The sequence below is a fragment of the Pseudophryne corroboree genome, unplaced genomic scaffold (genome assembly GCF_028390025.1).
Source record: "Pseudophryne corroboree isolate aPseCor3 unplaced genomic scaffold, aPseCor3.hap2 scaffold_669, whole genome shotgun sequence".
Taxonomy (NCBI): domain Eukaryota; kingdom Metazoa; phylum Chordata; class Amphibia; order Anura; family Myobatrachidae; genus Pseudophryne; species Pseudophryne corroboree.
This window is the reverse complement of record NW_026970256.1, coordinates 14,676-42,002: the sequence shown is the minus strand read 5'-3', so window position 1 is coordinate 42,002 and position 27,327 is coordinate 14,676. Positions and strand designations below refer to the sequence as shown.

General features: G+C 52.0%; 1 protein-coding gene across 1 annotated transcript in view; it reads right to left on the bottom strand.

Moving 5' to 3' along the window:
- Positions 1-8,910, bottom strand: part of LOC135037122 (beta-1,4-galactosyltransferase galt-1-like) — an 86,029-nt gene extending 77,119 nt beyond the window's left edge. The window contains exons 1-2 of the mRNA XM_063954520.1: positions 8,791-8,910; positions 7,029-7,539 (exon numbers count right to left, since the gene is read on the bottom strand). The gene's annotated coding sequence lies outside the window, so the exon portion shown is untranslated. The remainder of the gene's footprint in view (positions 1-7,028; positions 7,540-8,790) is intronic.
- Between the last annotated feature and the right edge of the window lie 18,417 nt (positions 8,911-27,327).

Below are 27,327 nucleotides of genomic sequence, written 5' to 3'. Positions count from 1 at the left end.
AGCAGTGAAATGATCGCAGATGCCGAGTAAGTCTGGAGCTACTCAGAAACTGCTACGAGGTGTGTAATCGCAATATTGCGAATACATCGTTCGCAATTTTAAGATGCTAAGATTCACTCCCAGTAGGCGGCGGCTTAGCATGAGCAAATCTGCTAAAATCCGCTTGCGAGCGAACAACTCGGAATGACCCCCATTGTTAGTAAAGGTGTTGGAACCTTAGCAAGGTATTGTGTGTTTATTACATTACTGAGGGTATTCGGAGCGTCTCAATCGCTCAAACAGTTTTTGTATTAACAAGGTTAAGCAGCGTTATATCGCTACAGTATTTCAATACAAGGTTTACAGTATAAGCATATCCTTTCTGTGTGTTGCATACAAGGTTTACTGAATGTCATCCCATGAGCGTCTGCGCCGCTCGTGTTCCCCTCGTGGTCACGAGCGTCCGCTACGCTGGTAGCGTAGCATTACGGTAGTCGGCCGCCTATAGCGTGCTCGACACCAAGCGTTAAGCTGTGAGCGAGCGTGCCGCATGTGCGTCTCGACCACGGCTAAGCGTCTGCTACGCTAAGTGTGTACCCTTACGGTACCCCATACGCCAATTGCGTACTGAGCCTCTTACCCACATATAGTGAATGTTATAAGATAAATATTTAGCTTTATCACACCCATATCATCTACAGACACCTTCCCCCATTCGTGGACTTACCACACCTCCCCCACCCGCAGCACCTCTGGACCACCGCCCACAGCACCTCCGGAACCCATCCACGGCTCCCCTGCAGCCACCCCTCCTCCACCCGCAGCACTTCTAGAACCCATCACTCAATCTCACCCACCCTGCAACCCCATCTCCTCAAACACCCTTCCACTACATCGCCCCTCCCCCACGCACACCACCTCCAGACCCCCTCCTTCATCCACAGCCCCCTGCACCCACCCCTCCCCCAACAACCGCATCTACACTCCCCTTCCGCACCCGCACCTCCCCCACCTGCGCACCTCTAGACCCTTTCCCCCATCCGCGCCCCCTCCACACCTACCCCTCCCACACCCACAGCACCTCTGCACCCTTTCCGCCATCCGTGCCACTGCACCCACCCCTCCACCACCCGCAACACCTCTGGACCCCGTCCCGCACCCACCCCTCCACCACACGTAGCACCTCGGACACCATCCGCAGCCCCTACAAGTGATTCCCTGATCAGCGACACGGATAGGCACCTAAACCATACTATACCCACCCCCTTTCCAACCCCCCCCCCCCCTCCCCACACACACACACACACTGAACTTCTGTGAGTATAGTTGCTACCAGTGGACATTGGATTAATAAAAAAAATAATACTGTGGCGATTATGTGTCTAAGCGACACTGCTACCTGTGCCCATTGTGTGTATAAGCAACACTGCTACCTGTGGCCATTGTGTGTATAAGTGGTGCTACTACCAGTGGCCATTGTGTGCATAAGCGGTGCTGCTAAAAGTGGCCATTGTGTGTGTATAAGTGGTGCTGCTACCTGTGGCCATTGTGCGTATAAGCGGCTCTGTTACCTATGGGAATTGTGTGTAGAAGTGGCACTGCTACCGGGGGCCATTGTGTGTATAAGCACCACTGCTACCTGTGGTCATTGTGTGTATAAACTGCTTTGCTACCTGTGGGCACGTTGTGTATAAACGTCTCTGCTACCTGTGGGCACTGTGTGTATAAGCAGCTCTGCTACCTGTGGGCACTGTGTGTATAAGCGGCTCTGCTACCTGTGGGCACTGTGTGTATAAGCGGCTCTGCTACCTGTGGGCACTGTGTGTATAAGCGGCTCTGCTACTTGTGGCCGCTGTGTGTATAAGCGGTTCTGCTATCTGTGAGTATTGTGTGTGTATAAGCTGCCCTGCTACCTCTGGCCACTGTGTGGATACGTGGCTCCGTTACCTGTGGCCACTGTGTGTATAAGCTGCGCTGCTACCTGTGGGCACTGTGTGTATACGCGGCTCTGCTACCTGTGGGTATTGTGTGTATAAGCGACTCTGCTACCTGTGGGTATTGTGTGTATAAGCTGCCCTGCTACATCTGGCCACTGTGTGGATACGTGGCTCCGTTACCTGTGGCCATTGTGTGTATACGCGGCTCTGATACCTGTAGCCACTGTGTGTATAAGCTGCGCTGCATACACTAGCAGTATATACTACACTATGTTATTCGTTGTGCCCTGCGGCCACTCTTCACGCCCTCACAAAGGGCTATGCCCCCTTGACAATCGCACGCCCTTCCCCCTTGCAATATTTACCCACTAGCATAAACTTTTTTGCAGGTAATACTCCATATAATAACAATTATAGCACAGCTGAAGACCGTGCAGGGGTTAACGGGTCGTAGCCTCTTGCAACGGTATTTTCTGTCTAACACCTTCCCTCTCTTTATCCTCTCCCTACCACCCTGACTCTCCCTATCCTTTACCGATCGCACAGCGTTTTTCTGTACATTCCCTTTCTCCCCCCTACGCCTCGCTATCTTTTCTCAACTGCCCTGCATTTCTGGATCTGTTATCTACCGGCCTGCGTATGTTCAAAGGCATGAGGGGTTAACGGGGCGTAGCCCCTAACGACGGTGTGAAGAGCGCCCGTAGGGCGCGATGAATCACCTAGTTATATATAGTTGGTATCACAAGTGTAAGTGCACTGATGAGAGGGGGAGGAGCGGCAAAGCCATATTAATGGGGGTAGGGGCCCAGGGGATTCTGTACTCTGGGCCTCCCTCTGTCAGGGGCCCCCAGGCCAGAGCCCACTGACATAATTACTGTAGATCTCCCTCACGAGCTGCAGCAGAACCAGGCAATTAGAATAAAAGCATAACAATGGGGATAATTCAGTTGATGGCAAACTAAAAAAAGTTAGCAATTGGGCAAAACCATGTTTCACTGCAGGTGGGGCAGATGTAACATGTGCAGAGAGAGTTAGATTTGGGTGCGGTGTGTTCAAACTGAAATTTAAATTGCAGTGTAAAAATAAAGCAGCCAGTATTTACCCTGCGCAGAAACAAAATAACCCACCCAAATCTAACTCTCTCTGCACATGTTACATCTGCACCACCTGCAGTGCACATGGTTTTGCCCAATTGCTAACTTTTTTTGGCTTGCTAACAACTCTGAATAACACCCAATATACAGTGCAGGCAGAGACACAGGAGTGTCAGGTTTCATGAGCTACTCCAGAGCTTCCCGACTAGAGGAGAGATAGGAGGGTGGAGAGAGCTGTAAGTGACCCAGGGATCACAGCTTCTTCTCCTCTCCATCTGGGTCCTATGTAACCTGTTGTCTAATGAGAGCATTTGGGTCTAGAAAGAGAGAATGACACGCGGCCGGATGAAATAACGCCCTAATTCGGCGGCCGGGGTAGATGCCGGCCGAACGCGGATGTTCTATTAAAGGGGCAATCATGTACCAGGCTAAACCATGCCTTGTACACGATTGCCCCATTAAAAAAAAAACCAATCCATACAGAGTCCCACATGACCTATTCCAGGAGGGAAACATGCTCTCTACCTGGATTTCCCTCTTAATACTGTATATAATTGCCAGCACCTGTGATGATCTCCTTTCTTATTAATTCAATAATTCAACACAGGTGACACCAATCATATATTAAGAGGGAAGTCCAGGCAGAGAGCATTGTGTCCACCCTGGAATGGGTCATGTTGGGAGGTATGCACAATCTAATATACAACCCCCTTTCCCTGGGCCCCCCCGTCTGAAGTGCCCAGGGCCTGTTGGGGTGGCCCAGGCCTCGTTACCTCCCTCATATCCTTTCCCATTGCAGAGAGCCAGGCAGGGAGAGAGAGAACTAACTGCTGCAGCCTCTGCCCAGCCTACCACACACCGGGCCGCACAATCTACATCGTTTTTTTTTGTTTGTTTTTTTAATAGAGGGCCCGGCAGAACTTTCACCACTCGTGTACAGGGCCGGATTAAGCCTTGGGGGCAGGGCCGTTTCTAGCCAATTTGGCTCCCAGTGCGAGATTAAAAAAATGCGCCCCCCCCCCCCCCATTCACATAAAAAAATGCGCCCCCCCCCCCATAGATATAAAGAGTAAAAGCATGCGCGCGCTCACGGCAAGAGGGCGTGGCCTCGTTAAAACGGGCGTGGCTTTGTTGAGATGGGCGTGGCCTCATCTGATCTCATCATCACGGCCACCACAGGATAAAAAAAAAAAAAAAAGTCCTCATTTTACACTTTACAGCAGGGCAGCGACCCCATTTTACACAGCACGGCAGGAAAGTGTCCCCATTTTACACAGCACAGTAGGCAAGTGTCCCCATTTTACACATTGCGGCAGGAAAGTGTCCCCATTTTACACATTGCGGCAGGCACGTGCCCCCATTTTACACAGTACGGCAGGAAAGTGTCCCCATTTTACACATTGCGGCAGGCACGTTCCACCATTTTACACATTGCGGCAGGCAAGTGTCCTTATTTTACACATTGCGGCAGGCACGTGACCCCATTTTACACATTCCGGCAGGCAAGTGTCCTTATTTTACACATTACAGCAGACTGCGTCCCCATTTTACACATTCCGGCAGGCAAGTGTCCTTATTTTACACATTGCGGCAGGCACGTGACCCCATTTTACACATTCCGGCAGGCAAGTGTCCTTATTTTACACATTGCGGCAGGCATGTGACCCCATTTTACACATTAAGGCAGGCATGTGCCCCCATTTTACACATTACGGCAAACTGCGTCCCCATTTTACACATTCCGGCAGGCAAGTGTCCTTATTTTACACATTGCGGCAGGCACGTGACCCCATTTTACACATTAAGGCAGGCATGTGCCCCCATTTTACACATTACGGCAAACTGCGTCCCCATTTTACACATTCCGGCAGGCAAGTGTCCTTATTTTACACATTCCGGCAGGCAAGTGTCCTTATTTTACACATTAAGGCAGGCATGTGCCCCCATTTTACACATTACGGCAAACTGCGTCCCCATTTTACACATTCCGGCAGGCAAGTGTCCTTATTTTACACATTGCGGCAGGCACGTGACCCCATTTTACACATTCCGGCAGGCAAGTGTCCTTATTTTACACATTGCGGCAGGCACGTGACCCCATTTTACACATTAAGGCAGGCATGTGCCCCCATTTTACACATTACGGCAAACTGCGTCCCCATTTTACACATTCCGGCAGGCAAGTGTCCTTATTTTACACATTCCGGCAGGCAAGTGTCCTTATTTTACACATTAAGGCAGGCACGTGCCCCCATTTTACACATTCCGGCAGACTGCGTCCCCATTTTACACATTCCGGCAGGAAAGAGTCCCCATTTTACACATTCCGGCAGACAGGTGTCCCCATTTTACACAGTACGGCAGGTGGTGGTGGGGAGGGAGGGAGGGAGAGAATTGAAGCGGTTCTTCCCGCTCTTCAGCCACCTCTCCCTCATCTGCGCGGCGCAGCCGGCCGGCTTGGCACCCCCTTCTCCCTCCTCCCGAGTGCCCAGCTCGGGGGGGCAGGGTTTCACGGAATGACGCGATTGTGTCGTGACGTCACAACGAAATCGCGTCATTCCACGAAACTCCGAGCTGGGCACTCGGGAGGAGAGAGGAGGGGGGATTCAAAGTCCTCAAGAAGTGCCGCGGCGGGCGCCACGTGCGGTTGCACGGCTCGCCCGCCGCAAGAAATGGCACTGCTTGGGGGTGCCCGGGGCCCTTAACACAGGGGGGGCCCGGTGGAAATGGGGGTGTATATTAGATTGTGCATACCTCCCAACATGACCCATTCCAGCATAGACAAAATGCTCTCTACCTGGATTTCTCTCTTAATATATGATTGTAGTCACCTGTGTTGAACTATTTAATTGATAAGAAAGATGTTTCCACACAGGTTATTGCAATCCAGGTAGAGAGCATTTTGTCCCTCCTGGAATGGGTCATGGTGGGAGGTATGGATTTTGTATATTAATTTTAAACAAATGGTGTATATCAGATTTAAACTAAGTTTAATAATACCTGGGTACTGTTTATAGCTCCACCTAGTTGAAAGACAACTAGTTTATAAACTTTTCTTGTAGTGGAACAAAGACAACTTAACCTTAAAATACATATAGAAAAATAAAATCTATAATTGATCGTGTCACATGCAAGGATAGCAGAAGCCTCTGTACTACTTACACACTGGGACAGGACTCAGGAGATCTCTCTCGAGACCCTCATTAGATAACAGGTTACACCGCACCTAGAAACCCAGGTGGGGAGGAGGGGAAGCTGGGATCCCTGTGTCATTTACAGCTCTCTCCGCCCTCCTATCTCTCCTCTGGTCATAAAGCTCCGTCTGTAGCCCATGAAACCTGATACTCCTGGGTCTCTGCCTGCACTGCATACTGTCCTGCTCACATTCTGGCTGCTGGTTCTGCTGCTGCACAAGTGGGAAAGCTAATGATGTCAGTGTGCTCCGGCTTGGGGGCCCTCTGACCAGAGGCGTAACTAGGGTTTTTGGAGCCCAGGGCAAGACCAAAAATGCCCCCCCCCCCCCTCCCACACACACACACACACACACACACACACACACACACACACACACGCACGCACACAAAAAAAACCCCAAACAAAAAAACAATACAAAAGGAAAGTATATACGCACACCACCGGTGTCACTGTATATAAAGATGTCAGGGTGTGTATGTATAGATGTAGGTGCAGTAGTTGAAGTGGTATTTTTGAAGAGGGAATGAAAGAGTGAAGGTTGTAATTATACGTGCGCCTTCGGCACGCGCGGCGGGAAAAGGGGGCGTGGTCACTCAAAGGGGCGTGTCCTTCAGTGTAGTAGGTCCCCTTCCACATTATAGCACATGGTATGAGCCGAAATTCACATTATAGCACACGGTATGAGCCAAAATTCACATTATAGAGTGAGGGGATCCTACCCCTTAATTAACAAGGCCTGTGTGGCACTGTGATGAGGGGAGCCTACCCCCTTAATTGACTAATTGCAGAGTTTAGCAGCGGAAGGGTTGCAGCGGTTTCTCACCCCAAGCTGCGGCGCTTCTGCCACCTCGGACACTTCACGTCTTCGGCGCCACCCGGGATGCAGAGCACCGCACCGGGGATGCACCCTTTTCAGTGTGGTCTGCTGCACTCCGAATCTTCTCTCCTGCTGCAGGATCCTGATGTGTGCCATCCTCCCCGCTGTTCCGCGCCATCTTCTTTAAGCCAGCCAGGATCTTCTGCGGGTCCTTGCTCCGGTAAGCGGGTGTCCTCCGCGATGCCGGTGTTCCCGTCGCTGGTCAGTCTCCTCCCTTGCTGCAGGGTCCCGGTCCACTGAAGGTTGGATGTCCTTCCCCGGTCTGCGGCTGGCTGGATTCCTCCTCTTCTGCAGCGTCTTCTCCACTCAGCGCGGACGGCTCTGGTCACTCTGGTGACAGGCAGCTCCTCCCTGGCATTGGTCCCCTCCTGTCCCTCGTGTCTCTTCAGCTGGTGCACATGTCTCCACTCCTCCTCTGGTCTTCGGCGAGTCCTCCAGGGCTCCTTCCTACATGCTGCTGCTGGTTAAAAAAAATATATATACTTCTGGGTCTGTGGAATAGTGCCGCTACTTTGACTATATATATATATCTGAAAGTAGAGGAAGAAACAGCAGAGCGCCTATAGTGTAGTATCCTTTAAAAGGGTTTTTGTCACACGCAAGAATAATATTGCGTACCGGATTACGGCTTGACTCAATGCCTATCGGTCCCCTGGTCTTCTAGTCCACGTTTCTGTCGGAATCTAAATGGAGTCAGGAGACAGGGAATCGCTATACAGCGTAGTAGTTACTCGCAAGTTAATGTCAATTTTTACGTCTCACAAAAAATTACATGCGTACCAGATGAAACGATAATTTGTGCATGTCAGTATGAATACTTAAGTCCTGGTCCTCATCAGAGGGTGGCGGTCATCTGGAGACCTTTGTATTGGTTTTAAAGCGGTCTAATATATGTATATTTTTATATGTTTTTTTAATATATATATATATATATATATATATATAATTTTTTTATTTTTTTTTATTATTTTTTAAGGTCATGAATTTTTTTAGATTTATATAATGTTTAATCATATCCATGTTTATATATATTTATATTATTGTTTCATCTGGTACGCATGTAATTTTTTGTGAGACGTAAAAATTGACATTAACTTGCGAGTAACTACTACGCTATATAGCGATTCCCTGTCTCCTGACTCCATTTAGATTCCGACAGAAACGTGGACTAGAAGACCAGGGGACCGATAGGCATTGAGTCAAGCCGTAATCCGGTACGCAATATTATTCTTGCGTGTGACAAAAACCCATTTAAAGGATACTACACTATAGGCACTCTGCTGTTTCTTCCTCTACTTTCAGATTTTCCTTTGGGCTACGTATACCTAGTGGCACTATTTGAAGAACTGAGCAGCCACCCGTTAAAACGGGGAAAGTGTGGACTATTTGACAATTTAATCGAACATAAGTTGTAAAAAACTCATATACTGGACTGGTCATTCGACCAAATTCATCTGTGACTTCAGACTATATTTTGTCAGTAAGGAACTTTGCACACTTTGGATAAGCGCACTAATCCATTCTTTTTCAATATATATATATATATATATATATATATATATATATATATATATATATAGCAAGGGAAAACAACGTGGCACTCACGGCAAGTTTCAATAATCACAACCACAGCATTAGCGTAGAGCAACGTTTCAGTGGCACCCCACTGTCGTCAGGCTTTATTAATAAAACATTAAAACAGTCCTACCTTTATAGAACACCCACGTGTATGTTGTACAGACAGTCCGGACTCAGACTTCCGGAAAAGAAAGCGGAAATGATGTGATAGTGCCGTCAGCGCACTGAAAGATCAAAGCCCATCACCATGGAAACCTGGTTGTTAGAAGTAGCAGAAAATGGATACTAATACAGCGTATAAGAATTTGTAACAATCACTAGACACATAGTGTTAGGTTAAGTTATGGAAAACTATCAACAGTAATACAGCGATGACATGAATAAACATTATCATACTTTAAAAGATATTGCATGCTGTAATAAATGCCAGTTTTCCCCACATTCTGAAAATAGTTCAAAAAGAAAAGAAAGCATGAGATATAAAGAATCAGCCTTCATATATTCACTCAGCCCTGTAATCCTCAAATTGTTATAAAAAACAGGCATAAGAAAACTGTTCATTCAGCCCTCTCGGGTGAATCACATCTAGATAGGCTATCCACCTTGCCTCTACCTGTAATAATTTTGTAGCACGATCACCACCCCTGATGTTCATAGGGACATGGTCAATCATGTCCCTATGAACATCAGGGCTGAGTGAATATATGAAGGCTGATTCTTTATATCTCATGCTTTCTTTTCTTTTTGAACTATTTTCAGAATGTGGGGAAAACTGGCATTTATTACAGCATGCAATATCTTTTAAAGTATGATAATGTTTATTCATGTCATCGCTGTATTACTGTTGATAGTTTTCCATAACTTAACCTAACACTAGTGATTGTTACAAATTCTTATACGCTGTATTAGTATCCATTTTCTGCTACTTCTAACAACCAGGTTTCCATGGTGATGGGCTTTGATCTTTCAGTGCGCTGACGGCACTATCACATCATTTCCGCTTTCTTTTCCGGAAGTCTGAGTCCGGACTGTCTGTACAACATACACGTGGGTGTTCTATAAAGGTAGGACTGTTTTAATGTTTTATTAATAAAGCCTGACGACAGTGGGGTGCCACTGAAACGTTGCTCTACGCTAATGCTGTGGTTGTGATTATTGAAACTTGCCGTGAGTGCCACGTTGTTTTCCCTTGCTATTATCTTGTTTCTACGGAGGCACCGGCTCTTGATTCATACAAGCTTTTTGGAGTGCCTTGTCCACCGATCTGTGTATATATATATATATATATATATATATATATATATATATCTCCTATATATTTGGCTACATCTGTGACTCTGTGCCTGGCCATAACGCTGGGTGGAGTCACAGCGGTGGGCGGAGTCAGCAAGTCTCTGCTCCTGCTGCCTGTCCATCTCTCTCTCTCTCTCCTCTCCCCCCACCCATCAGCAGCTCTGACTACCCGGCCATTGCGCCGGGCCAACAACAACGGCTGATGCCGCCCCCGGCATACACATTAGGAGGGACGGGTGGCGCAGGAGAAGGCTTTCATAGCCCTCCCTGCGCCGTGTACACACACCCGCCGCCTCCTCCGCACACATCCAGCTGTCCGCTCTCCTGCTGTGACAGGAGGCGAGTGCTGCAGTGACGTCATCTGCTGCAGCACTCGCCTCCTGTCACAGAGAAGAGCCGGCACACACACTCCAGTCTCCGGGGGCTGCCAGCATCTACAGGCAAGCTGGAAACACCCCCCCGGAGCGAGAGAGAAAAGACCCGCGAGGCCACACCCCCTTTCACAGCAGCCCCACGCCCCCTTTTCGGCCGCTGGGGGGGTGGTGAGAGATGTGTGTAACAGTAATACTGACCTGGTGACGCCTCTGGACACTACTGTTTACCAGCGTGCAGCAGCCGCCCACAGCCTCAACGGTGAGTCCCTCCGGCCATCCTACCCACTGATTCTATGTGTGGTCCCCACTTTACACAAGTCTCCTCTTCTGGTGCCCTCCCCCTCCACTACTTCCCCCCCTCCCTTCATCAGCTTCCTCACTGGGGACCCTCCCTGCCGACCCGCGTCTCTATATCCCCTCCCTACCGCCCCGCGTCTCTCTATCCCCTCCCTACCGTCCCGCGTCTTCTATCCCCTCCCTACCGCCCCGCATCTCTGTATCGCCTCCCTACCGCCCCGCGTCTCTCTATCCCCTCCCTACCGCCCCGCGTCTCTGTATCCCCTCCCTGCCACCCCGCATCTCTCTATCCCCTCCCTGCCGCCCCGCGTCTCTGTATCCCCTCCCTGCCGCCCCCGCCTCTCTCTATCCCCTCCCTACCGCCCCGCCTCTCTCTATCCCCTCCCTACCGCCCCGCGTCTCTCTATCCCCTCCCTACCGCCCCGCGTCTCTCTATCCCCTCCCTACCGCCCCGCGTCTCTCTATCCCCTCCCTGCCGCCCTGCGTCTCTATCCCCTCCCTACCGCCCCCCTTCTCTCTATCCCCTCCCTACCGGCCCGCGGCTCTCTATCCCCTCCCTACCGCCCCGCATCTCTGTTTCCCCTCCCTAACGCCCTGCGTTTCTGTATCCCCTCCCTACCGACCTGCGTCTCTCTATCCCCTCCCTACCGCCCTGCATCTCTGTGTGCCCTCCTACCGCCCTGTGTCTCTGTATCCCCTCCCTACCGCTCTGCGTTTCTGTATCCCCTCCCTACCGCTCTGCGTCTCTGTATCCCCTCCCTACCGCTCTGCGTCTCTGTATCCCCTCCCTACAGCCCTGCGTCTCTGTATCCCCTCCCTACCGCTCTGCGTCTCTGTATCCCCTCCCTACCGCCCTGTGTCTCTGTATCCCCTCCCTACCGCTCTGCGTTTCTGAATCCCTCCCTACGGCCCTGCGTCTCTGTATCCCCTCCCTACCGCCCCGCGTCTCTGTATCCCCTCCCTACCCCCCTGTATCCCATACACGGTCCATACCACTGGCTCCTTGATACCTCCCTGACAAACCCTCACCAGGAGTACAGGAGCCATAACCCCCTGCGGTGCCCCCCATAGTTACCGGTATATCGGTGATGCTCCGCTCTGCCGCCTCCTCCCTATCCCTCACACAGCAAGCGCAGGGCGCAAGCCCAGCACCGAGCACATGACCGCGCTGTCCATGCCCATTGGCCCTGGTACCAGCTCCAGCCATCGCCCCCTCCTCCTACTGCACCTGAGGGGGGCGCGCACATAGCGCATGCAGAGGGGACTGGTGCACCTGCGGCCGCGTGGAGACCTTGCGTGCGCAACATGTCCGTGTTGCTACACCTGAAGGATGGTACGGTGTAGAGAGAGGACACAGCTGCCCCTGCTCCGCATTGTACCAGCACTCCCCTCTGTGTCTAATGACACCGTATACCTCTTCATGCGGGTATGTCTATATCACATACATCCTTATCCCTGTCCTATATATTGTTACAAATAAAATGACATAGGTATAGGTCCTGCACCCCCTCCCCCCCACCTGCATCCACCTCCCCGTCCACTCGCAGCATCTACATACTCCCTGCCTCATCCGCGGTCCCCCCCGCACCAGCTACATTCTGTACATCGTGCTCTGCAGGCACTGTTCACGCCGTCGCAAGGGGCTGCGCCCCCTTCACCATTGGAAGCACTTTCGTCGTGCAATATTTAACCACTAACAAACCTAGGAATGCAGGTAATACTCATACAAATATTGAACCGCAGCAAGGCGTGCAGGGGTTAAGGGGGCATAGCCCCTTTCGACGGTATGAAGAGCGCCCGTAGGGCGCGATGAAGCACCTAGTATATATATATATATATATATATATATATATATGCACACACCATAGATACCTACATTTTCTTTCTCCTTTCCGGGAGAAGCCCGGAGAGGAGACGCTGCAGTGTCTTCGGGGGGCGGGGCCGGACTGTGACATCACTAAGCCCCACCCCCCGCATCGGGAAATGCCGCGATTCGCGGGTCCGCGGGAAGGGGGCGGGGCTAAAATGATGCGATTTGCGTAATTTTAACCCCTTCTCCACCCGACGGACCCGCGAATGCGGGAGGTTATCTCTCCATCCTGCTCGCATCACTAGGGTGCGAGCAGGATGCGGGAGACCTGCCCACTCTTCTGGGGGTGCGGGGGGCTACCCCAAAAAACGGGAGCCTCCCGCAGCTTCCGGGAGAGTAGGTAAGTATGGCACACTTCCACCCAAATAAAACACACACATGAAACACACGCATACTCCTGCTTACCCCTCCAGCGCCGGACACACACACACAGAAACACGCATACTCCTGCTTACCCCTCCAGGCAGTACACACACACACACACACACACACACACACACAAGTACACACGCACACTCATCCTTACCCCACCAGTGCTGGACACACAAACAGGCACACACACACACACACACACACACACACACACACACACCTGCTTACCCCTCCAGCAACATACATACACACACACACACACACACACACACACACACACACCTGCTTACCCCTCCATTGCTGGTCACAATACAGTATATATAATTATACCCCTTTTACACTCGCAGTGAAAGGTCATTCCCGGGGATGACCCTTTCCCATTAGCAGGCCGACCCAGCATATTGCTGGTTGGGTGACGTTACCGCCGACTCTAGCAGAGGCGGTGCTTGGAGATAATCTTCTCCAAGCACCGCCTCCACCTATGCAGAGAACGGGATGCTCGTCCCGGGAAACTGTCCCTGTACCCATTCACACTCACAAAAATCCCGGGATGATGCGCGTTCACGTGTAATATCCGGGGATTTTTCTGCGAGTGTAAAAGGGGTATAAGTTAGCATTAGCACATGTGTACATATACAGTATATTAGTGTTAACACGTGTGTGTGTCTGTGTGTGCATATATATATATATATATATATATATATATCTCCTATATAATAGCCTTGTGACTCTGTGCCTGCATTTCTAACGCTGGGCGGAGTCACAGTCACAGATCTGGGTGGCTGGATGCAGGCCAGGAACAGTCCCCTCCCTCGGTCCGCCCATCCCCACCCTGTCCCCTCCCCATCTCCGCCCAGTCCCCTCTCTCCCTGCACCCCGGTGACACTGCAGCCGGTGACTGCTCAGCTGCCGCACAGTCCGGAGGAGAATGCCGTTGACGACCTCTGACTGCCGCCCCCGCCCCCCTCCCACCCGCGGCACCCACAGCCTCCACAACATCCGTCCCCCACCCGCGGCACACACCCCGCCTCTCCCCACACCCTCCCACCCGCGGCACCCACACCTGCAGCACCCCCGCCCCTCCCCCACCCGCGGCACTCCCGCCCCTCCCCCACCCGCGGCACTCCCGCCCCCTCCCCCAGCCATAGCACCCACATCTGCAGCACCCCCTGCCCCTCCCCCACCCACGGCACTCCCGCCCCTCCTCCACCCACGGCAAATGCCCCTCCCCCACCCATTGCACCCACATCTGCAGCACCCCCCACCCCTCCCCCACCCGCGGCACTCCCGCCCCCTCCCCCAGCCATAGCACCCACATCTGCAGCACCCCCTGCCCCTCCCCCACCCACGGCACTACCGCCCCTCCCCCACCCACGGCAAATGCCCCTCCCCCACCGATTGCACCCACATCTGCAGCACCCCCCACCCCTCCCCCACCCGCGGCACTCCCTCCCCCACCTATTGCACCCACATCTGCAGCACCCCTCCCCCACCCGCGGCACTCCCGCCCCTCCCCCACCTGCAGCACCCACAGCCTTCACAACATCCGCCGCACATGCCCTACTCCTCCCCGCACTCTCCCACGTGCGGCACCCACACCTGCAGCACCCCCCCGCCCCTCCACCACCCCCGACACTCCCGCTCCTCCCCCATCCGCGGCACACGCCCCTCCCCCACCCACAGCACTCCCGCCCCCTCCTCCACCCGTAGCACCCACACCTGAAGCACCCCCGCCCCCTCCCCCACCCGCGTAACTCCCGCCACCTCCCCCACCTGCAGCACCCCCCACCCCTGCACCACCCGAGGCACCCACAGCATCCACCACATCTGTCCGCCACTCACGACCCCCCCACCCCCGTAGCACCCACAAACCTTGCCCCCCCTCCCCCACCCGCGGCACCCCCCCTCCCCAACCCCCATACCCACCTCCCCCCCTACACCCCCGCCCCTCCCCCACCTGCGGCACTACCGCCCCCACCAGAATGACCCCCGCCCCTCCCCCACCCACCGCACCCACCACATCCATCCCCCACCCGCGGCACTACCAACCCTCCCCAACCCGTATCACCCACAACCCGCAAAACCCCCGCCCCACCCCCATACCCACCTCTCCCCCCGCTACACCCCTGCACCCGCAACCCCACCCGCGGCTCCCCCACCCGTGCCACCCACAGTATCCACCACATCCGACCCCCACCCATAGCACCCACACCCGCAGCACCCCCTGCCCCTCCCCCATCCGCGGCACTCCGGCCCCAACCAGAAGCTCCCCCGCCCCTCCTCCACCCGCGGCACCCACCACATCCGTCCCCCACCCCCGGCACACGCCCCTCCCCCACCCGCCGCACACTCCCCACCCCCACCCGCGGCACTCCCTCCCCCACCCGTATCACCCACCACCCACAAAACCCCCTGCCCCTCCTCCACCCGTGACACCCCCGCACCACCCCCACCCCCATACCCACCTTTCCCCCAGCTACACCACCCCACCCTACCCTCCCCCAACCCACCCCCATTCCCATCTTCCCCCCCCGCACCCTCCACCCCACCCGCACCTCCCCCACCCGCGGCACCCACAGCATCCACCACTTCCGCCCCCCACCCGCCGGCACACGCCCCTCCCCCACCCATAGCTCCCACACCCGCAGCACCCACCACTCTTCCCCTCCTCCCCCACCCACAGCACCCCCGCACCCCCATACCCACCTCTCCCCCCGCACCCTCCACCCCACCCACCCCTCCCCCACCCGCGGTACCAACAGCATCCACCACATCCGCCCCCCACCCGCGGCACGCGCCCCCCCTCCCACCCACAGCATCCACCACATCACCCTCCCACCCGCGGCACTCCTGCCCCCTCCCCCACCCGTAGCACCCACACCCGCAGCACCCCCCGCCCCCACCCATGCCCGCAGCGCATCTGGACCCCCACCACACCCCCGCACCCGCCACTCCCCCAACCACAGCACCTCCGGCACCCTCCCCCACCCATATCCACAGACACCTTCCCCCATTCGTGGACCTACCACACCTCCCCCACTCGCAGCACCTCTGGACCACCGCCCACAGCACCTCCGGAACCCATCCACGGCTCCCCTGCAGCCACCCCTCCTCCACCCGCAGCACTTCTAGAACCCATCACTCAACCTCACCCCCCCTGCAACCCCATCTCCTCAAACACCCTCCCACTACATCGCCCCTCCCCCACGCACATAACCTCCAGACCCCCTCCTTCATCCACAGCCCCCCACACCCACCCCTCCCCCAACAACAGCATCTACACTCCCCTTCCGCACCCGCACCTCCCCCACCTGCAGCACCTCTAGACCCCCTCCCCCATCCGCGCCCCCTCCACACCTACCCCTCCCACACCCACAGCACCTCTGCACCCTTTCCGCCATCCGTGCCCCTGCACCCACCCCTCCACCACCCACAACACCTCTGGACCCTGTCCCGCACCCACCCCTCCACCACACGTAGCACCTCGGACACCATCCGCAGCCCCTACAAGTGATTCCCTGAATCGGGGTGATCAGCGGCATTGATAGGCACCTAAACCTCACTATACCCACCCCCTTTCCAACCCCCCCCCACACACACACACACACACTGAACTTCTGTGAGTATAGTTGCTACCAGTGGACATTGGATTAATAAAAAAAAATAATACTGTGGCGATTATGTGTCTAAGCGACACTGCTACCTGTGCCCATTGTGTGTATAAGCAACACTGCTACCTGTGGCCATTGTGTGTATAAGTGGTGCTGCTACCTGTGGCCATTGTGTGTATAAGTAACACTGCTACCAGTGGCCATTGTGTGTATAAGCGGTGCTGCTAAAAGTGGCCATTGTGTCTGTATAAATGGTGCTGCTACCTGTGGCCATTGTGTGTATAAGCGGCTCTGTTACCAATGGGAATTGTGTGTAGAAGTGGCACTGCTACCGGGGGCCATTGTTTGTGTATAAGCACCACTGCTACCTGTGGTCATTGTGTGTATAAACTGCTTTGCTACCTGTGGGCACGTTGTGTATAAACGTCTCTGCTACCTGTGGGCACTGTGTGTATAAGCGGCTCTGCTACCTGTGGGCACTGTGTGTATAAGCGGCTCTGCTACCTGTGGGCACTGTGTGTATAAGCGGCTCTGCTACCTGTGGGCACTGTGTGTATAAGCGGCTCTGCTACTTGTGGCCGCTGTGTGTATAAGCGGCTCTGCTAACTGTGAGTATTGTGTGTGTATAAGCTGCCCTGCTACCTCTGGCCACTGTGTGGATACGTGGCTCCGTTACCTGTGGCCACTGTGTGTATAAGCTGCGCTGCTACCTGTGGGCACTGTGTGTATACGCGGCTCTGCTACCTGTGGGTATTGTGTGTATAAGCTGCTCTGCTACCTGTGGGTATTGTGTGTATAAGCTGCCCTGCTACCTCTGGCCACTGTGTGGATACGTGGCTCCGTTACCTGTGGCCATTGTGTGTATACGCGGCTCTAATACCTGTGGCCACTGTGTGTATAAGCTGCGCTGCATACACTAGCAGTATATACTACACTATGTTATTCGTTGTGCCCTGCGGCCACTCTTCACGCCCTCACAAAGGGCTATTCCCCCTTGACAATCGCACGCCCTTCCCCCTTGCAATATTTACCCACTAGCATAAACTTTTTTGCAGGTAATACTCCATATAATAACAATTATAGCACAGCTGAAGACCGTGCAGGGGTTAACGGGTCGTAGCCTCTTGCAACGGTATTTTCTGTCTAACACCTTCCCTCTCTTTATCCTCTCCCTACCACCCTGCCTCTCCCTATCCTTTACCCATCGCACAGCGTTTCTGTACATTCCCTTTCTCCCCCCCTACGCCTCGCTATCTTTTCTCAACTGCCCTGCATTTCTGGATCTGTTATCTACCGGCCTGCGTATGTTCAAAGGCATGCAGGGGTTAACGGGGCGTAGCCCCTAACGACGGTGTGAAGAGCGCCCGTAGGGCGCGATGAATCACCTAGTATATATATATATATAATATATATACACACATATATACAGTATATATATATATATATAGGAGTTACTAGTTATTAGCTCATGTGTATGTAGGGGTATATATATATATATATATATATATATATAATTATTAGCAGCACAGTATATATACAGTCAGTGGCACACATCACCTGAGCAGGAAGGCCGCCAGCAGCAGCAGGGACAAGGTGGCCAGTCTCCGGCGCTGCTCCCGCCTCAATCGCTCCGGCTCCAGCTGCCGCCCCAGCACTGATGAGTGACCGGGATCAGCGCCGCCTGGTTACCGCGGCAACGCCACACTGTCTCCTTCCGCCCCTCCCGGCACAGCAATGCCGGGCACTGATTGGCTGCTTCACAGGGAGACACGACGTAGCTCCGCCCCCAAAATCTCAGCTGCTGCTGCTGTGTTCATCTCCCGACCAAGTGTCACAGCGGCGGTTGGCTGGCTGACAGCAGATCCTGGGCTCATCCACGTCTGGAGGAGTAGCAGCGGCAGGCAGCATGGGGCGAGCGGGCCGTGCCGGTGGCGCCCCCTTCTGCTGGGGCTGCCACGGCGCCCAGGGCACGTGCCCTGCTCGCCCCATGCTAGTTACGCCTCTGCCTCTGACAAAAGGGGGCCCGGGGTACAGTATGCCCTGCTTCCCCCCCTTAATCTCGCTATGCATGTGTACTGCGCGTGACAGACCATCAGTGATTATTTTATAAGTGGGACCAGAACATCTAACTCTAGGAATTGACTTGTTTCTCGCAAAATGTTATTTGCAGAAATATATTCTACAATTTTCCTTATGTATTACCAGTTATTTATATAGCGCACACATATTCCGCAGCGCTGTACAGAGAGTATTTGCCCATTCACATCAGTCCCTGCCCCAGTGGAGCTTGCAATCTGTAATATCCATACCACATGTACACACTAGGGTTCATTTTGATGGGAGCCAATTAACCTACCAGTATATTTTTGGATTGTGGGAGGAAACTGGAGTACCCGGAGGAAACCCACGCAAGTATGGGGAGAATATACAAACTCCACACAGTTAGGGCCATGGTGGGAATAGAACCCATGACCTCAGTGCTGTGCAGCAGTAATGCTAACCACTACACCATCCGTGCTGCCCCGGTATCTCCAGCATTAATCTAAGGGAAAATGTGAATGAAAGATTTGCCTGATTTGGAATTCCTAATATATAGGACAGCGCTGCATATGGTTCAGATAAGCTGATTGTTTTTTATTTATTCGCTACTCTTAAGGTGGGTACACACGTGACGATTCAAAATCGTCAGCGACGGGACCCGGTGACGGGGCTGGCATCGCCAAGTGCACACACGCTTGCCGAAGCCAGCAGCGATGAAAGTCGGCGTGGGGGCCATGCTGCATTTGGCTAACGAGAGCCCCAGATCTTCTTGCATGTACAAAAGATCAGGGGCTGTCGCTAGCGACCTGCGGGTGCTCGCATCACCATCGGAATCAGTCATACACATGGGCCGATGTGCACGATGTGTCGTTCAGTGTGATCGGGAACGCCCACATTGTGGCTGTAATCGACCTGTGTGTATTTGCAGCTTTACACCTGGAACTTCCTCACATGGTGTGTAATTCCGCTGTGTTGCACTAGGTGGCGCCCTGCTTTTTTTTTTTTTTTTTGTATTTTAGATTAATTTGTGATCTCAGCAGCTTCATATTAAGGAAACCAAGTGGCGAATAGCTGCGAGGGCGTATAAACAGAATAGCAAGCTTGGGGAAGCTGCAGTTGTAGGGAGAGGTGGGTGGAGGGCAGTGCCAGATTAAGGTCCTTATGGGCCTGGAGCTGAAATTTATGAAGTGCCTATTGTGCGTCGCCGCAAAGGGTGTGGCCAGCATAGTGGGGTGTGGCTACTGGTATTGGGGTGTGACCAGTGCTATATATGTGTGTGTGTGCGCGCGCGCGTGAGTTTGAAACAGGGAAATCTCAGTACTTAAATAATTATATTACAATAATAATTTTATTAAGAGGAGAGGAAAAAAGGGGGAAGAACAGTGGAAGATGGGAGGAAGAACAGGATCTAGATGGAAGGAAGACAAGAGAAAGACAGGGAGAAGAATAGGGGCTAGACGGGAGGAAGACAGGAGGGATACAGGGGGAAGAGCAGTAGGAGATGAGGGAGACAGGAAGATGGCAGGAAGAAGGGAGGGAGCAGCGGCGGAACATGCGCCGGTGCATTGCACTGGGGCCCGCCGCTGTGAAGGGGCCCACAGTCGATAGCAGTATAATGAGTCAGACTGACTCATTACATGCTGCCCGCTATTTCACTGCGGTCCCCGGCACCAGCAAAGGAGAAGGGTGATGAGATCAATCATCACCCTTCTTTGTACTCTGCACAGTGCGCACTGCTGGCGGTCACACTCTCCTCCGACCAGCTCCATACCTCCCAACATTTTGAATCCCTAAATAGGTACCTCTCACGAGTCGAAGGTGCGTGCTCCCGAAAAGGGTGTGTGGTCTATGTAAAAGGAACGTGGCTTTGCGGCAATGTTACAATCGTGAGCCATGCCCCCCATTTTCTGTTACTCTGGGTGAATGTCCAGCACTCTATGAGCTGCTGGCTTGCCCCCAGTCCCTCGGTCACCTGTGTATACACGCTGTGCGCATGGGACTGTCCCGCGAAAATCGGGACAGTTGGGAGGTATGCAGCTCTGTCTCTGCTGGCCGAGGGTCCACCACTGAATTCTGGGAGAAGGGGGAGAGAGAGTCCGGGAGCATGCAGTGTCCAAGAGACGTCAGCAGTTGCCCTGAAGAGCGTTGCTGGAGCCAGAGATCTAGCCAGGAGGGGCGCACAGTACAGTATGTTGTGGAAAACCCCCCCATAAAAAACTGTAAATACCAGAGTGTGTACAGTATATATGTGTTTTGCTGTGTGTTTGTGTGTGTTTTGCTATGTGTGTGTTTTACTTTGTGTGTGTTTTTTTACTATGTGTATATATGTGATAGCCGGGGAGGGGCCGGTCCATCAGTCATTTTAAAAAAAAGCATTGCACACCAGGCCGTCTCATCACATAAGCAAGCAGTTTATTCACAGTTCAGACAGGGTTATCACGACAGTAACATTTAACTCCTTGTTCTCCTCTCCAGCGCAATATTCATATGGGTTACATCAAGTTACATCTCCTTTCATTTGCTTCACGGGCAATAACAGCATTTACAGTGATGTGACATCATTACAGTACAGTACATACCAGCGCAGTCTCTGGGAATCAGTAGTGCGGCTTTCGCAAACTGAAATTCATTTTAGTGTGCTCTCCCCCATTCGCTAGGGGCTCCATCTAAACGGGATCTCATGTACACGTTACTGGAGGCCTTCCGCCAAACGTGGTTCCTACCACTCACCCAGCTCGTCATATCCCGCAGACTCACACCTCCCGTCCTGCTTCTTGGGTACCCCTGAAGGTCCTTTGTTCCTGGTTCCTTCCACTGTACTCTGCATACTGTGGCTCTCACACTGCACTCTCCATCTCTCACTGAAGCTGCTGGCTCTCCTGTCACACTGCAGATATGGGCTCTCCCTCTCTTCATAGCAACACCCACACGCTGCTCTTCTTTCCATCATGCCAGGGACTGTGGAGTGCCATTCTTGTTCCACAGTCCCCAGCCTGCGTTTCTACTGGACACTTAGCCTGTGCCTTCCATCCTCAGTCCTCAGCTCACACTGAACTGTCCTGTGCTTTGTTCCTTTTGCTAAAAATCCCCCTACACTTCCTGTCCTAACCTCTGACATGTCACAGGGTCTGGAAGTTACTGGTTGGGGCCATAAAACTCCCCCACTCACTGATAAGAATTAAATGGCTTTTGGAACTTTCCAATATCTCTTATCTCCTAACATTCCAGTATGCCACATATATATTTAACTATCTGTCTATAAAAATAGTGCACTCACATACTGTGTGTCATAACGTGTATAAGGAGTACTACAGTGAGTCGCAACGTGTATAAGGCGCTCTACTGTGTGGCGTTGTGCATAATGAGCATTACTGTGTGTGGCGTTACATGTATAAGGAGCACTACTGTGTGGCGTGTATAATGAGCACTACTGTGTGTGGCGTTACATGTATAAGGCATACTACTGTGTGGCATTATGTGTATAAGGAGTGCTGCTGTGTGGTGTTACGCGTATAAGAAGCACCGCTGTGTCATGGGACATGTGTAAGGAGCGCTGCTGTGTGACGTTACGTGTATACGGAGTGCTGCTGTGTGGGATTACATGTATAAGGAGCACTGCTATGTGGCATTATGTGTATAAGGAGCACTGCTGTGTGGCGTTACGTGTATAAGAAGCACTGCTGTGTGGTGGGACATGTGTAAGGAGTGCTGCTGTGTGACGTTACGTGTATAAGGAGTGCTGCTGTGTGGGATTACAAGTATAAGGAGCGCTGCTGTGTGGTGTAAGGTTTGTAATGAGCGCTCAAAAAAAGGGGGGGGGATGGAGCACCTGTGTCTATACTAAACTAGCGTAATAAATGTGTAATGAAAAAATGAGCCCACGTTCGCTTCACTCATGGGGTAGTATACACCCCTATAATTTGGACAATATCTAGACAAAAAAAGAGAGTTGCGCTCATGGGTTCATTATACATATAATCAGAGCCGGTATATAAAAGCATTTATTGAATGTACTATACTCAATTTGCATCAATGATTAATACAGAAATATATTAAAATAATTAAAGCTTTATATAAAAATGGGTTAATTTTTTCTTTTTACTCGCTGGCCAGCAGTTTAAATCGGCAATGGTTAATGGTAGGTCTTCCACTGTAATAAAAGTCTACGCACTTAAATAGCTGTGCTGTGTTGGCTAATCAGCACATTGCAACTTTGTATCAGTCAATAGTAAAGACAATGTTGGACTCAAAGGGAACTGATTGAGGTGTAGCAGTTATAAGTAAGTGTTACAGTGTGTCCAAATACCTCCTTCGTGGTAATCAGCAGTGTGCTCTTACCCCCGGTTCCGAGCGTCCTCGGATTTGTAGTGTCCACAGGGGATGCCTTTTCTTCCACCAGCTGTTTGTCCAAAGGGATTACTCCATAGGAGGTGTGCAAATTAACGGGCACTTGAAGCTGACGCCTGATCTCAGCATGTGCGGCTCAGCTCACCGCGGGATGGGCTCGTAGCACAGTCCAGTGCTGATTCCCGCTGTTATTAGCTGTACACCTCCGTGCTTGCCAGTATCAAATGCTGCAGCTGAGAGAAAGTGGGCGGATACTGACGCGTTTCGTCACGACCTCACGTGACTTTTTCAATGAGCGCTGCTGTGTGGTGTAAGGTGTAAAATGAGCGCTGCTGTGTGGTGTAAGGTGTATAATGAGCGCTGCTGTGTGGCGTAAGATGTATAAGGAGCGCTGCTGTGTGGCATAAGGTGTATAATGAGGGCTGCTGTGTGGTATAAGGTGTATAATGAGGGCTGCTGTGTGGTATAAGGTGTATAATGAGCACTGCTGTGTGGTGTAAGGTGTATAATGAGCGCTGCTGTGTGGCGTAAGGTGTATAATGAGCGCTGCTGTGTAGTGTAAGGTGTATAATGAGGGCTGCTGTGTGGCGTAAGGTGTATAATGAGCACTGCTGTGTGGTGTAAGGTGTAAAATGAGCGCTGCTGTGTGGTGTAAGGTGTAAAATGAGCACTGCTGTGTGGTGTAAGGTGTATAATGAGCGCTGCTGTGTGGCGTAAGGTGTATAATGAGGGCTGCTGTGTGGCGTAAGGTGTATAATGAGCGCTGCTGTGTGGTGTAAGGTGTAAAATGAGCACTGCTGTGTGGTGTAAGGTGTATGAGCGCTGCTGTGTAGTGTAAGGTGTATAATGAGGGCTGCTGTGTAGTGTAAGGTGTATAATGAGCACTGCTGTGTGGCGTAAGGTGTATAATGAGCGCTGCTGTGTGGTGTAAGGTGTAAAATGAGCGCTGCTGTGTGGTGTAAGGTGTATGAGCGCTGCTGTGTAGTGTAAGGTGTATAATGAGGGCTGCTGTGTAGTGTAAGGTGTATAATGAGCACTGCTGTGTGGCGTAAGGTGTATAATGAGCGCTGCTGAGTGGTGTAAGGTGTATAATGAGCGCTGCTGTGTAGTGTAAGGTGTAAAATGAGCGCTGCTGTGTGGTGTAAGGTGTATAATGAGGGCTGCTGTGTGGCGTAAGGTGTATAATGAGCGCTGCTGTGTGGCGTAAGGTGTATAATGAGCGCTGCTGTGTGGCGTAAGGTGTATAATGAGCGCTGCTGTGTGGTGTAAGGTGTATAATGAGCGCTGCTGTGTGGTGTAAGGTGTATAATGAGCGCTGCTGTGTTGTATAAGGTGTATAATGAGCGCTGCTGTGTGGCATAAGGTGTATAATGAGGGCTGCTGTGTGGTGTAAGGTGTATAATGAGCGCTGCTGTGTAGTGTAAGGTGTATAATGAGCGCTGCTGTGTAGTGTAAGGTGTATAATGAGCGCTGCTGTGTGGTGTAAGGTGTATAATGAGCGCTGCTGTGTGGTGTAAGGTGTATAATGAGGGCTGCTGTGTGGTGTAAGGTGTATAATGAGCGCTGCTGTGTGGTGTAAGGTGTATAATGAGCGCTGCTGTGTGGTGTAAGGTGTATAATGAGCGCTGCTGTGTGGTGTAAGGTGTATAATGAGGGCTGCTGTGTGGCGTAAGGTGTATAATGAGGGCTGCTCTGTGGTGTAAGGTGTATAATGAGCGCTGCTGTGTTGTATAAGGTGTATAATGAGCGCTGCTGTGTGGCATAAGGTGTATAATGAGGGCTGCTGTGTGGTGTAAGGTGTATAATGAGGGCTGCTGTGTTGTATAAGGTGTATAATGAGCGCTGCTGTGTGGTGTAAGGTGTATAATGAGCGCTGCTGTGTTGTATAAGGTGTATAATGAGCGCTGCTGTGTGGCGTAAGGTGTATAATGAGGGCTGCTGTGTGGTGTAAGGTGTATAATGAGGGCTGCTGTGTAGTGTAAGGTGTATAATGAGCGCTGCTGTGTGGTGTAAGGTGTATAATGAGCGCTGCTGTGTGGCGTAAGGTGTATAATGAGGGCTGCTGTGTGGTGTAAGGTGTATAATGAGGGCTGCTGTGTGGTGTAAGGTGTATAATGAGGGCTGCTGTGTGGTGTAAGGTGTATAATGAGCGCTGCTGTGTGGTGTAAGGTGTATAATGAGGGCTGCTGTGTAGTGTAAGGTGTATAATGAGCGCTGCTGTGTAGTGTAAGGTGTATAATGAGCACTGCTGTGTGGTGTAAGGTGTATAATGAGCGCTGCTGTGTGGCGTAAGGTGTATAATGAGCGCTGCTGTGTGGTGTAAGGTGTATAATGAGCGCTGCTGTGTGGTGTAAGGTGTATAATGAGCGCTGCTGTGTGGCGTAAGGTGTATAATGAGCGCTGCTGTGTGGTGTAAGGTGTATAATGAGCGCTGCTGTGTGGTGTAAGGTATATAATGAGCGCTGGTGTAAGGTGTATAATGAGTGCTGCTGTGTAGTGTAAGGTGTATAATGAGCACTGCTGTGTAGTGTAAGGTGTATAATGAGCGCTGCTGTGTGGTGTAAGGTGTATAATGAGCGCTGCTGTGTGGCGTAAGGTGTATAATGAGCACTGCTGTGTGGCGTAAGGTGTATAATGAGCACTGCTGTGTGGTGTAAGGTGTATAATGAGCGCTGCTGTGTGGCGTAAGGTGTATAATGAGCGCTGCTGTGTGGTGTAAGGTGTATAATGAGCGCTGCTGTGTGGCGTAAGGTGTATAATGAGGGCTGCTGTGTGGTGTAAGGTGTATAATGAGCACTGCTGTGTAGTGTAAGGTGTATTAGGAGCGCTGCTGTGTGGTGCAATTTGAGGGTACTATTGTGTGGTGATGCCCCTTCTCAATGAGACCAAACCCCACTTTTTAAGTGGGCCCTATTTTGTATATGGGTGGGGGGGCCCAATGCATATTAATGCGCCTGGGCCCACCACTCTCTAGTTCCGCCAGTGGGAGGGAAACAGGTGGAAGGACAGGGGGAAGATGGGAGGTACACACGGGATGGGAGGAAGAATAGGAGCTATATGGGAGGAAGACAGAAGGGAGATATGGGAAGAGCAATGGAAGATGGGAGGAAGACAGGGGGAAGAACAGTCAGGTTTTCTGGTGGGTGGGGGAATCAGCCTGGAGATGAGGGAGAAGGGGGATTAGCCTGGTGACAAGGGATGGAAAGGGGATTAGCCTGGTGAGGAGGAGTGGGGGTAGCCTGGTGACATGGGGAGGGGGATTAGTCTGGTGAGGAGGAGTGGGGGTAGCCTGGTGACATGGGGAGGGGGATTAGTCTGGTGAGGAGGAGTGGGGGTAGCCTGGTGACAGGGGGAGGGGGAGTAGTCTGGTTGGGGGGGTTAGCCTGGTGACAGGGGGAGTGGGATTAGTCTGGTGAGGGGGGGTTAGCCTGCTGACAGGGGGGGAAAGGAATTAGCCTGGTGATTGGGGAGGAGGGCAGAGTAGTCTGGTTGGGGGGGTTAGCCTGGTGACAGGGTGGAGGGGGATTAGTTTTGTGAGGGGGGGTTAGCCTGGTGCAGGGGGAGGAGGGGGATTAGTTTTGTGAGGGGGAGGGTTATCCTGGTGACAGGGGGAGGAGGGGGATTATTTTTGTGAGGGGTGTTACCTGGTTTTAGGGGGAGGAGGGGGATTTGCCTGGTGACAGGAGGAGAATGGGAGGATAAGCCTGGTGAGTGGGGCAGGTTAGCCTGGTGACAAGGGTAGGAGGGGGCATTAGTCTGGTGAGAAGGGGGAGAGGTATTTTATGTATATACAGTAGATGGTTTATGTGCATTGGGAAGTAATAGTAAGGTGAGGTAGTGTATCTTTAAGAATCCTGCAGCATAGAAGGACATGTGATCAGGAATCGCGTTTGTGATGCGACCCGAATTATGCCCACAATCAACATACTTGATGATTCGTTGCTATAATGAAGGGTACATTAGAATACAACAGCAATCAATCCTATTCTAGCTTTTATCTTCTAGAAGGTGATAGAAAAATGATTAGTAGAATCTGAGTGGTTGCTATGGGCAACATCTCCACTTCTAAATACCCGCACCTTAGTAAATATACCCCTCTGTGTTGCCTCTCTCTCTGCCTTGCCTTCAGCAGCCTCTAGCCAGATTCTCCTGGTATCTCCCGTAATACTGCCCTCGGGGAGTGTAGGGTGACGTGCAGGTTTAATGTCTCTGGCCTTCTGCAGTTGGTGCTCCGTCTCTGTCAGTAACAGTGTGGGGTCTGGCAGCGGGTGGCTAATGATGTAATAATAATAATAATAATTTTATTTATATAGCGCTTTCTTCAATAGGACTCAAGGCGCTTAACAGATACATAGCATAATATAGTATAGAAAATAAGGAAGTACAGAAAAGCTTTTCATAAAATACAGAAGCATGAAGTTACTAGAGGGACATTATGGAAATGCTGAGTAAACAGGAAAGTC